Raw genomic sequence first — 13,773 nt, forward strand, 5'->3', positions numbered from 1 at the left:
TTTAACATGGGGAATGTATGTTTTAATGACACTGAAATAAAACACACGCCCGATGATACTTTGTTATTTCTTAAAATATCAAGTTGTTACCCAGTACTAAGATATTCAGCGCTCGCTTTATAATAATAGCGCCGACAAACATCCAACCAAAGGGGAGTATTAATAAAGCAAGGTTTATCTGTATGTATATATGTATATTCTCTGTACACACATTTTTAATCTAAGAAATAACAATGTAGTCATATTATTTATTAATGAAAACTCGCAGGCGTTTTTTTATAGCATTGAGAGTGCCTTCATATCAAAAAAGAAATGGAGTTACTTAGTATAGTGTTGTATATAAACGGTATATAAAAATGAATCAACTCTCACAGGCGCTTAGGTCAACTCCTATTTTCTAAATTATATATTTCAATTATAAAATATGAGTTGAGGACTCATTTTGAACAAAGAACATGTGTAGGCAAAGCTCCTATTTAAAAAAAAAGTAAATTAAATAAAATGGAGGATAATGAATGCGACTTTAGATTAAGTTTAGGAAACGAGCGTAAGAAGCTAAAGCTCAGCCAAGTAGGTTCTAGAGACTAAAGTACTTGTAGACACGCACCTCATACTTTTTTTTAAATCTCAAACTCTGATTTTTATTATTTCATTCTTGAGGAAATATCATCAGAATATTGATTAACTATGTGCTCATGAAAAACGGAGTCATGATTTCTTCCATATTATTAGAGCAAAGTTGTTGTTTTTTTTCATCGAGCATCAATAATACGATGAAATGCAAAGTACTAGTGTTGTGTCAGTTCCTATTTAGGACTGAAGACTAGTGTCCCGTTCAGTTGATTCTCGACCTGGTCCACTTCAGTCCTGCATATCTAATTTCCGAAGGAAATGTATGTTTGAGAGTAGGACTGTGACCATCCCACACTTTCAAGAAAAGTCAAACATTAATTCGCGTCTTCTAAAAATGCTTTTAGGATCCAACTTCACTGTTTTTATTATTTACTAATGGGATCCCAATATTTCTTAAAATCCCTTAATTTAAAAAATATTTCCAGATATATAAAATAACCTACCGATAAGTAAAGTAAATAGTAATTTTTAAACTAGAAGAAAAGAGCATTATTAATATTTTATAAAATGACAATTATCCATTTTGAGTAAAAATAACTAGTGATGTCCCGCCAGCCACTTTTGCTACTCGAGGATTTACGAGTTTCTCAAAAAACACTAGAGGAATTACGAATTTTACTCATTACACGCTTTAATACTCGTTACTTGCCTGAAAACTTGTTACTCGCCTGAATATTTGTCACACTTTTTGCTCGCTAAAACGAACTCAAAAATTCAAATTTGTTAAAGAATGATTCAAAACATGTCTTTTTTTTTGGTTCTTCCCTTCTCTATAATATTAATAAAGAAAAGTTTGTCTGTATTTATGTATATTTGTTTGTATGCTATCATGAAGTCATGTTGAGTGTTGATAAAGCCCCTTAGAAGTCAACATACTTCTACATCATGTTGCTTATGAGTAGTGATGTGTCAGGCCTTTTCTTTGGTCCAGTCCAATCCATTATTAGGACTGGTCCTATCATTCCTTGGTACTGGTCCTTAAGACTGTTGGTCCTTCGGACTGTTAGTACTAGAACTGATTAAAAAAAGAAAGTTGAGTGACGTTATCAAGGAACGAACTTTATAAGCTTTAGGACTGATATGCAGGACTGAACTGGACGGGACTGCAGTTTTCAGTTCTAAATAAGGACTGACACAACTCTAACTATGAGACAATATCTTTTGTTTACTTCATAAAACTCGAGTACCAATTGACGAGCCTTGCTCATGGCACATCAATAAAAATAACTTATTTCATTTTAAATTATAGGTACAAACTAGTCAGCATATAAAAGAAACACAAAACATTTGTTTGTTTTTTTGTCCTAACAATCTATTTGTATAACCTTCTGTTAGTGAACTGGGATATTAAACACACCAAATTTATAAAAATACTTCTTATTCCTTTGAATCTACATTTTATCGCCATTTTAATTGAGATTTAGTGAACTTCATTAACCGTCTTACTTAAAAGTTGTTCCCTTATTTTTCATTTTGATTTCTTGGACCCTTCTTCTTTTTCAATGTGAAACCTGAGGCGTAGTGTTGTGTTAGTCCTTATTTAGGACTGAAGACTCCAGTTCTCTTTCGGTCCGGCACAGTTCAGTCCTGCATATCAGTCCTAAAAATTTATAATTTTCGGTCCTTGATGACGTCACTTAAATATATTTTTTCCTTTTTTAATCAGTTCTAGAACTGGCAATCCTAAGGACCGTTTCTAAGGACTGATAGGGCCTGTCCTGAGACTGAACTGAATAAGAAATACCAATGAAATCTTGCAGTTATTGTGTATGTAGCATTAAACGTGTATACAGGGTGTACATTAAAGAGGGCTCCCTGATATATACCATATTAATATTTTTGGATAAAATAAATAACAATGATGTAATATCAACTTAATTTATCTGGCGTTTTGCATATCACATCGAGCGTGCATAGAGTGGTCCCTCATGTATATCATTAATGATTAAAATGGTATATATTTTGGGCATGTTTAAAAAGAAACCGATAATTAATATGGTATCCCTGACAATTTGAAAAATGTTTTGGAGGACAGCTTAACTATCATGACGTTCCGTAAGATCTTCTACAATCAGCCATGACAAAAGAGGGAGGGAAAGAAATAAACATTCACATTGGTAAGAATTACTCCAATGTCAATCCTTGATCCTACTCAGAGTTCAAAATCTACAACAAATATAATCCAATGTAGTAGGAAATGAATTTTCTCCGTACCATGAGAATTTTATTTGTTTCCTGGTACACCCCCATAAAATATCGGATCACTCCAAAAATACAAAATCGAGCAAAAATCCTTGGAAATGCATATTTTATAAATATGTCTTTTTTTTTTTTTAGATATAACATTGGATATTTTTCTAGAGTATAAGCTACAATATTCCTTATCATTATGAATGATGAATAATTAAGTTATAAGGTCTAAAGAAGAATGTCGTGTTTACTCATTTTTTAGCCTAAAAAGGAAATATATCGAGTTCATAACAGGATACACATAACATGATATAAGTTTTATTAATTGTACTTTTAATTTGATGATTTTGTGAAAAATAACTCTGAACAATAACAGTCCTGAATTACTATCATTCCCAGATATTTCAGAATTTAGATGAGTGAGAGAAAAAACTGAGCTCCGTTTTGCATTCTGCGCACAAAGATATGTTCATTCAATGTGAGAAATAACTAGTCCTCTCGAGTTAAGGACTCATTTTTATAGTTTAGCTCATCAACAACCGGTCCTAGAGAAAAATACAAACATTTTAAGTGACTGTAGTTCCTCAGTCCTGTGTAGTAGGCGATTGATGAAATAATTTGAATTGTTTACAGTCAAATTCAAACTAGTCCACAAGATAGGTCATGAATATTTTAAGGATGGATTTTTTAAGGATATTCCTCTTAAAAATTATGAATAAAATTAAAAAAGAAAAAATGGGTTTTACTATTTTTCTTTTACAAAACCATAGATGCTGATTTAAAATACAACTTTAGTATACTACTATAGAGTATGCCAGGATAATTAGTATTTTATTCATGACCCTGATGGATTATTAACAAAGTTTTTATTATACAACTCTATACTATATAAAATGAGGTGAGGACTCATTTTTAACAACGCGGGAATGTAGCTGAAGCTCATATCAAAACAGAAAATAAGGGAAAGTTATGATAAAAAGTAACGAATGTGACTTTAGATGAGGTTTAACAACAAGTTTATGTAGCTAAAGTGATCTAAAGACTAAAGTACTCCTTAGCGTATCAGTCATCATGTCATATTATAAAACAATTACCAAACTGTAAATATTAGTGCTTTATTCTAGAGGAGAGAACATCTAAGTAACTGTGAGTGTGATGATCAATACAGAGAGTAACACTGAGGATTTCTTGGGGAGTTATCTTCTATATTATTAGAGCAAAGTTTGTTTGTCCGTTGACACCTAAAAACTTGGGCTATGCCAGATACAACCTCTAGTCTATATTAATAAGTCAAAGTTTGTCTGGATGGTTTTTTGCTGTAAAGTCATTTTTTTTATCCAAGGAATAAGAAGCGTAAATAACCAGTGGGTGTAGCATAGCTTATAATGTTTTTTTTATAAAAATATACAAAAATGAAGGAACTGTGCTGTAAAACTAATTGTCTACACTACCAACTACTAATGGAATCGAACCCAGCATTGCCCAGAGTTATTAGGCCTCAACGAAAAGACAAACTTTACTTCAATAATATAGAAGAAAAACTTCTCAAAAAATCATCAGTTTTACTTTTCGATTTTTATGAGCACATTTGCACGTAGTTAATCAATGCTTGGATGTTCTCCACTCATTAATGACATGAGAATAATAACTTGTGAATTTTATAATACTATAACGTAATTTCTCAATAGCGCTCATTGGCTGAGCTTAGCTAAATACACTTGTTGCTGAATCTAATCTAAAGTCACATTCATTATTTTTTATTTTGTATATTATTTTTTTATATGAGATATGCTAAGACTCTCATCATTTATCTGATAAGTTAAACAATTTAACTTTGTTCCCGCCATAATTAGAACCTTTGGAGGTCCAATGATAAATTGATAAATCGTTGTCGCATTGCAAAGTAAAATATAAATAATAATAATTTTAATAACTTTTTGGGGATAAGCATAGGTGGAAATTCTGATTCTACATTTTTTTTTGACAAAAGTAAATATTGCAGAAGCAAAAATATGCTAACTGCAATGTAATATTAATTGATTCAGTTCGAAAAAATGCTAAAATCATTTCACCAATATAGTGTTCTTACCTATGGGAAGGGAGCCTCCAGTTATTTGATATCTGTTGCATTTATTCAGCAGGTATCTAACTAAACTAAACTAATCTCCTCATCAAACGTACTCTCTGCAACGAATGAACAAAGCTACTGGGGGTACCAGTCATTTGTAAAACAAGTGTAAACCTGTCGGTATCAAAAGCTAAAGACTTGAAAAATCTGCTGTCTTACATTAGTGGAGATGACGGGCACTACATGCAAGCTCTAATTTCCAAGTTTATATTTTAAGAGAAATTTAATGAAATAGCTATATATCCTTAATTATATAATTCAAACTGGATAACACAGTTTAACACTGAATTTAGGTACTAAGAAAACTGGAAAATTGCCCGTGGAAGATTGCTTAGGAAAATATTACTATGGAGGAAAATTGCCAGTCAGGAAAATTGCCCGTATTTTGTTCAAACTTCGTGATGAATAATAGCACATTATACATATTATCATTAATATTATTTATGACAAATATCTAAAGATATTTTTTTGTTCCATCCCCCAAGGGAGTACCTTCAAGTGTGAGTAATATTATTACGGTGTAATTTTTTTCCAATCTTCTAAGAAATGGATTGAGAGGATTGGTAAGGAAGTGGGATGGATAAATAGCTTAGAGCCTCTTAAAATATGGTTGAATGCCCTCCACACTCGAATTGAGTTCGGGGTGGTGTGGAATTTCTAAAAACCACCACCAATACATCTAAGGAACACTTCTAATACAAAAAAAAATAGTTTAGCCACTGGTTTGCAAATTGAAACCCACATTTTTTTCTGTGTTTTTACGCCATTTAACTCTTTTTTCTTATTGATGCTACGTTACATGCAAATAACATTATTTGTAATTCAATAGTCATATCAATATTTGTTTTTTCTTAGGTACCCTCAATTTTAAATTACTTTTTTGTTTTTCTTTTTGGAAAAGTTAGAGTATCCTAATGATTTATGTTGAAAATAATTTATCTAATCATGTGTGTAAATGGTAAATAAATTACTAATTATAATTTTGTTTAAACAAATATCTATATTTTATAAATTCCTACATAGAATAATATAACACATTTCTTATAATAATTTTTAAACACCTAAAATGCAAATTATATGAAAAATATTAAAAGAATACATAAATAATAAATAAATAAGATTAAGCGAATTTATAATGTGTTATTATTCATCATGAAGTTTGAACAAAATATGGGCAATTTTCCTAACTGGCAACTTTTTTCCCGGGCAGTTTTCCGTGAACGCTGAATTTATTATATTTTGCCTTCAAAAATGTAGAATCCCGTAAATGTATTTTATTTAAATTCGGTATTTAAATCATTTTAAAACTACCAACCTTGTGACTTAGGGATGTTAACGATGATAGCAAAATTTGAAACTCCTAACTTCAAAATTGCAAAGCTATAGTCACTAAATATTGAAAGTTAAATCTTTTGTCCGGATAGCATGTTTTCGCACTGGGACAAAAATGTATTATCATTAAGAGGTGTGGTATAAGATTCGAATCTTGCAACTCAACTTGGATTAGAGTTCATATTTTGAGAACTTTCGACTCCACTTCACCTCACTATCCAAGACTCACGACTCAAATTATACTTGAATGCTAATTTATTCTTAATTCAAGAAAATCAAGAAAATCCCATTATAACTATGGACCCTCCATTATAATTATGGACTTAGAATGTCTTAAATTAGTATGAAAGTAGACTTGGACTTGCAGGACTTTACACCTCTGATTAAAAAATATCAAGGACTTTATTTGTGATTAAATAAGTTTATTTGTAGACTTGGACTTGCCGTCTTTTAATACTTGTAGGATAAGTTTCGGAGTTATAAAACTCGATAAGTCCCTGTTTGACGTCTGAAAATGTATAATATGAATAACTGGGGGATCCACATGGGATTTTTTCCTAGTTATAATTCTAGCAAATGTCCATTATTTATATGTCCTTATTTATATCCTTCCTCTCTTGTCACAGCTGATTGTAGCTGATCTAATGAAACGTCATTATTCTTTCTCTCCTCCAAAACATTCTCCTTACTTTCTTTTATGATTTTGTAAGAATATTCACTGTAAAATTAATTTTAAAAAGTATATAATAAATCTTCATGGCTCCACTTTCAGTATTCATTCACAAACGTTATTTTGGTTGCTTTCCAGTGAAGTATCCAGTGATATAACCTAATCTTTGAAGTCTACAGTCATAGGCTGAGGAGGAAGAATTTGACGAAGCTTCGAATTCCAGATCCGGATTTATAGCCAACTCGGCAGCTAAAAGTGAAGGATCTTCATATTCTTCCTAATCTATTTCCGTTTCTTTATTTTCCGGTTCTATTTATTTAATTAAACAACCAAGAAAGTTATCCAGTGATGAGGTTTCTACCTCTTCTATTCAAATTTACGTTGAACCGATATGAAATTGGTCGGCTTGGTCATGAACAACTAGTCTTAGTCTATTGAAGCACTTAACACTAGTTGGGTGGTCTTTGGATACTCGCAAGTCCCACAAGCGCGAGAAAGTGTTCTAGATAATCTTGATTTAACCTTGAAATAAGTATGGACTTGATTCCACATACATTCTTCGCGTCATTGAACAAGTTTTCCAAAGAGGTAATAGAAATCAAAATTCAACGCTGGAAAGGAATAATTTTATTTCCTTTAGCAATTCCCTGGACACATTTAATTGTCTCTTTCATCTTTTTAAGAGCCTCTTCCTGTTCATTCAATTGATTACCAAATCCACAAAAGTTTATTTTGGAGTAAAAAGGTTTCCTACTATTGAAGACGTCGAACCATGAATCTACTGTTTTGATAAAATCCGCTTGAGGCTTCATTTCCGGAAATAGATATTGCAGCGCAGAGGCAGTCGTATAGGTCAATAGTTGTGTTGCTAGATAAACACGTTGTCTTTGACTATTTTGGCATTCTAAATGAATATCTTAAATCTTATAAGGCATTTTTAGTTCGTTTGAATCTTTTGACATCAATGCTAGAAAATCATTTTTTGGGATTGCAGATCCGTTTGGCAAGATAAATTATTTATACAAGAGATGGTTCCTCAATAGTTTGATGAGGTGAGGTGTATCACACAAGACGTAAATCTTTTAGGATGTGTTGAAGGGATTCCAAAAGTAAGGAGTTTCTTCGAATATTCCCAATATATTTTGCAATGCCACATTTGAGGGACCCATCTCAGATACGATGGCCACTACAGACATTCTGCTTTCTTCTATTTTTTAATAATAACAAATAGATTTTCAATAGTCATTACTTTGTCAAAACCAAAATAAACTGGCATATTCAAAGAATCTTAAAGACCACGATCAATGCCACTTGAATTATTTTTGTTCGGGTCAAACACTTTGATCAAAAGATGGAGAATAGTCATAACTTCGTTTCAATTCCATTTCATCGAAAGACAACACTCCAAGACGGCTTAAATGGGCATCCATTTGAAATAGCTCTAAAAAGGAAAACAATCCCAAATAATTAATTACAATAAACCATAACAATAATGTATTCCTATATTTACCATCCATTTGTTTATTTAAAATGTCCAAAAGTTTATATTGAATTTCAGGACCACATTTAAATTTGGAAATCTATTTACTTAATGTGGATAAAGCTGGCAAGGGGAAGGGGAATTTCTTCTGATGATATTTATAGGCTTTTCCTCCAGTCATTGATTTCAGAGTGAGAGACCACTCAATATCTTAGTCCGTCCTTTTTTTAGGTCAGGCGTTAACATTCTCTTTCATTGGAACATTGACTTGACTTGGGGAAAATATTTTACTTAATTTATTTATAGGCATTACATTCACTTTTGAAGGGATTTTTTTTTTTTTTTTTTCAAGGGTATTTATTTTCATAGATGTCTTTTATTTTCCTTCCCCCAATGAAGAAGCTGTTCATTATACATATATGTCTGTACTGACAAAATTATGTTTTGTTGAGGTATTACATTCTCTTCCAATAGTTCCCAAGGAGACATCCAAAGAAGGCTTTAAATATTCAAATGATACTTCCATAGCATCAAAGCATTCTTCAGGTGGCTTATCAACTTTGAAACTTCCTTGTTTGGGAGTAGTGAGAAGTTCATTGACAACTTTTTCTGTGTTCACGGAGGAGAGCCTAGGATAAATATTATGATGGTCATGAATATATATCAAATATATCTATTTATATCTTATGGATATACTTATTTATTTTATAAAATTAACTTTTTGCCCTTTTAACGTTTAATTTATCTGTCTCCGTAGCTGTAATACAGCTTTCAGGAACCAAATATAAAATAGGAAAAGCATTTGGGCTCAAAGTTTTACAAACCTTGCTACTAGGAAGTCCTTCCGTAGTTAGACATGAGTTCAGCCTTTAGATTTCCCTGAAAGCAGTCTTCCTCAAAATATCGAGAACAAACTCTGGCCGTTCGGGATTGAGTGGGTCTTCTCTATGACAAGCTTAGATCTATTTTGCACGAATGTCCTTGGCTTTGGGAAATCTATGGTAAGAATAATATTCACCGGAGTTCACATGAGGGGAGTAGCAGATTGACACAAAAAGGGTAAAAGAATTCTCTTCAGAGTGTTCATTTCGAAAGTATCAGGAAAGTCGTGTGGGCATGATTTTTAAAGTAAATGATGATAATATACATATTAATTATATTTTGAAATTGTTTATTAATTATTTTAAATCTAATGACGTCAGTTGTCACGTGCTCTTTTCAATAACCAATTAAAAACATTTCAGAATAACAAGCCTGATTAATTATTGATTAATGATTATATATAACAAGGTATAATTGTACAAAATACCGGTTTACTGAGAGAAAAAAAACTTGTAAGAGAACAAAAGTCTAGAAGTACTTTGGGGATCCCCATAGAAATATAGGATTTTCATTACATAAATGGAAGAAATCAATTTGACGTCATTTATATTTAAGCTCTTAACCTTTCACCGAGTTTGTTTTTTTCAATCCGTTGCTTCAGTTAATCACACTATTCGCTGGAAAATAATTCATCTCAAAATAGGCTGCAAAATCACAAATAGAGTGTAACGGATCAAATAAAAGGTATAATGGACGTTAAAATATTTATTTATTTACTATCTTGTAAAGTTTTCAACTAATCTGTGCATAGGAAGTACATAAATTTTAACCAGACAATAATAGCCTCAATCTTTATTACTGCGCAATATGGAAGTGCTTGTCTTAATTTTTTTTCAATAATTATCATTTATTGTCTGGAGAGTGCGGGAAGATATTCATATACTCGAATTTCATATTATCAATTCATTTACAGGTATTTAAAAGTATCATCTTTTACATAATACAGAATTTTGTAATACCTAAAAATTTGATTCAATTATCTTGATGTGAAAGTTGTGTTATTTTATTGGAATGTTATATTTATTAGATCATCAGATTAGATCCTTTGTATTTATATTTATATTTTAAAAACTTGAAAACGTACAAAACGGTTACGGTTCAAATTAATATAACAAACTTATCAAATAAAAATGTCAAAATAACAAACACTAAACAAAATCTATTTGTGGAAAAATACATTTAAATTTATGGGAAATTAAAATTATAATAAACTAATAAATCTACTGTATATTATATTATATAACATAAAATTATCACATTAAAACCACTATAAATTTCAGGATTTCCCTCCATTAAATTGAATTATTTTGCTGTTATCTTCCTAAATAGATTTTGTGAATTGTTGAGTGCTAAGTGATTATGTTATAATTAATTTCTGTATACTACTTATATTGGAAAATCTTAATATAATTGCAATTTCAAAACTTAGTTAGTCTTAATCATCTTCAAAAAACTTAATTGCTTATCACCATATTGACCATATTTGAATATTACCCCCATGAAGATTTAGGATCTCCACACTAATAAAGATTATTAATAAATATTTCCCATAACAGTTCTTCTATCTTATTATTAGTTATTTTAAAAATATTCATTGATGACATGGGTACAAACGTTGACAATTAAAAGCTAACTATTTATATTTTATCCTGCTTTTCTTTGATTTATACCTATAAATATATATATTATGAAAATGTATTATTATTTTAAGATCAGAATAAAACAATTTTTTTAGAGTAAATCCTTTATTAAACGAAACAAAATGAATTCAAGATTTAGATTATAAATTAGATAATAACGAGCTACAACTCTTTGTAAAATATATTTTGTTTCAATAGCTATAACACTTATATATCTATTTTTTTAAGTTAATTTTCGTCAACTTCCAAATATCTCCGGTTAAATATGGATATGAACCATATACTTTAGGTTTTTCTCTATCAACTAGCAAAATTTAATAAAATTCTTTTAGCTGATATAGACATTATTACACTTGCAAAATGTTGTTTCATAGTCACAAATTTAGTAGGCTACAAGACATCGAAAATAGATTTTTATATAAAGTTACGAATACATTTTTATGTCAGTTACAACTTTGTGTAAAAAAAAAATTAGTCTAAATGGTAATAATACATTCAAAATTACCTTTTAAAAAAGGTGTGATTCGGAAAACTTTTGGGTTTAGTCTATGAACTGTCAAAATCTTATAAAATTCTTTCAACTGACATCGACATTATAGGACTAGCAAAAATTTGATTTCTAAAAACATATTCATTTTGATGGCTAGCAAACGTAGAAAATACATTTTTCTATGATTACTAATAAATTGTTTTGTCATCTACAACTCTTTTTAAGAAAAAATTCATTTTAAATAGCTCTAATACTTTCCAAATTGAAAATTCACTTTTTCAATTTGTGTTTTAAAAAAGATTCATTTTCGTCAGTTTCTAGAGATTTCCGGTAAACTACGGGCAGAATTCGGCAAACTTTAGACTTTTCAAGTATCAAGTGGATATAATTTTATAAAATCATATCCACTGATATAGCCATTATTGGACTGGTAAAATTTTGTTTCCTATGCACAATGACTGGTAAACAAAATATGAAAGAGAAGTTCTGACGTCATTTATATGAAAAACATTCAATTAAAATTGTGATGTCATACTAAAAGGAAGTGTCTTCTTATGCTAATTTTTTTATTATAATTTAAAATTGTTATTACCAACTGTATTTTATATACGTATTTATGTCAAATAAAATAATATATTTATTAATTTATAACCTCTTTAATTTGATTAAAGGTTGCGTTGGAATATAAACAGATGGCCCTGAGTGTAGGATGTAGCATCTACCTAGCTATATAAATATAAAATTCTAAAGAAGAAGTGACGTCATTTTTTGAGGAGGTATGAGAAGAAATTTTCGGCTTAGAAAAAGTTCCATAACTCAGTGCTTATCCAACAAATAGAAGTCAATTTGATATCAACAAAATTCCAAACTCATTATACATCGCAAGAACCAATTCAAAGTCCTTGATTCCGTTATTTTTGTAACCTACCTAGTATGTATTATTCAATTATGTAATAACCGTATTCATTTTTAAAATGTTGCTTTTAGTGCTTGTTTGAGAAGTTAATTATGAACCCAAAATGTTTCATCTATCATCGGACGAAATGGCATAAGGATCACATTAACCATCCATGCGGTATTTAAACAGGTATTAAGTTGTTACTAATAACTAAGTATTAATAGCTAACAAGATTCAATACACAACAGCTGACTCATAATCTACTACTGCAGCGACATCATCGAAAACTTTGTCACTATAAATTCTTAAGGAAAAACCTCTCAAAGTAATTTGACAATTTTATTGTGGCGCCCTCTAGGTTTGTAACCTGCCTTAACATTATCATCATATTGGTTACGATTTCAATACCAATTCCATGACGTCATGCCCCTCGTAAATCATAATAAGTAATATTATAATTAAATATTATTTATTAATTATTATAAATTCAAATTTTTTCTAGTTCTTTTACATGCTTTGAAGATACATATTGAAGGTGTTCATAAGAAGGAAAGAAAATTCAAATGTAGTTACTGTTTTAATTCTTTTACACAATCTGGAAGCTTGAAAGTTTTCATGAGAAAATTAACAAATTCCAATGTATTTGGTTAATGCCTCTTCAATTCTCCAGAGTGTAAAAAAGAAAAAGAGCAGTGACTACATTGGTATTTTTGTTTATCTTCTCATGAATGCCTTCAATATGTTTCTTCAAGTTTCCAGAGCTTGTAAAAGAACTAGAGCAATAACTTCTAGTTACTGCTCTAGTTCTTCTACACGTTCTGGAAACTTGAAGACGCATATTGAAGGCGCTCAAGAAAAGATAAAAAAATGTCATTGTAGTCACAGCTCTAGTTCTTTTACAAGCTTTGGAGATTTGAAGAGGTATATTGGAGGTGTTCATGAGAAGATACAAAAATACAAATGAAGTCACTACTCTAGTTCTTTTACAATCTCTGGAAACTTGAAGAAGCATACTAAAGTTGTTCATGAGAAGATGTAAAAATACCAATGTAGTGACTGATCCAGTTCTTTTACACAAAAATCTAACTTGAAGAGGGATATTGAAACTGTTCAGTAGAAGATAAAGAAAATCCAATATGGTTGCTCCTTTTGTATTTTAAGCAAAATTGTTTGGATAAGTAGACATTCAAGGAATATATAACATAATATACGTGCAACTTTTCCAAGATATTTTTTATGCATACGACCGAATAGTAAGATATAAAAAAATATTATGTCTTAATTTATATTTATTTAGTATTTAAAATGAATTTATATTTCCTTTTTCACTTCAATGATGGAGTGGTTTGTCCAAATTTGAAAGTGGACGTTCATATTGTGTTTACAATTTATAATTGTCTGAAAATATAATTCATAGTATTAATTTTGAA

General features: G+C 30.3%; 1 long non-coding RNA gene across 2 annotated transcripts; it reads left to right on the forward strand.

Moving 5' to 3' along the window:
* The first annotated feature begins 9,772 nt into the window (after window positions 1-9,772).
* On the forward strand, window positions 9,773-13,773 carry LOC121125351 (uncharacterized). Of its 2 annotated transcripts, XR_011782020.1 has the most exons (6): window positions 9,852-9,999; window positions 10,067-10,228; window positions 12,117-12,376; window positions 12,433-12,532; window positions 12,592-12,789; window positions 12,846-13,773. It is a non-coding gene; the product is annotated as an uncharacterized lncRNA (long non-coding RNA). The 2 variants fall into 2 exon arrangements; XR_005866633.2 differs by lacking the exon at window positions 10,067-10,228 and having other exon boundaries at window positions 9,773-9,999.

Source organism: Lepeophtheirus salmonis, chromosome 10, assembly GCF_016086655.4.
Source record: "Lepeophtheirus salmonis chromosome 10, UVic_Lsal_1.4, whole genome shotgun sequence".
Lineage (NCBI taxonomy): Eukaryota > Metazoa > Arthropoda > Copepoda > Siphonostomatoida > Caligidae > Lepeophtheirus > Lepeophtheirus salmonis.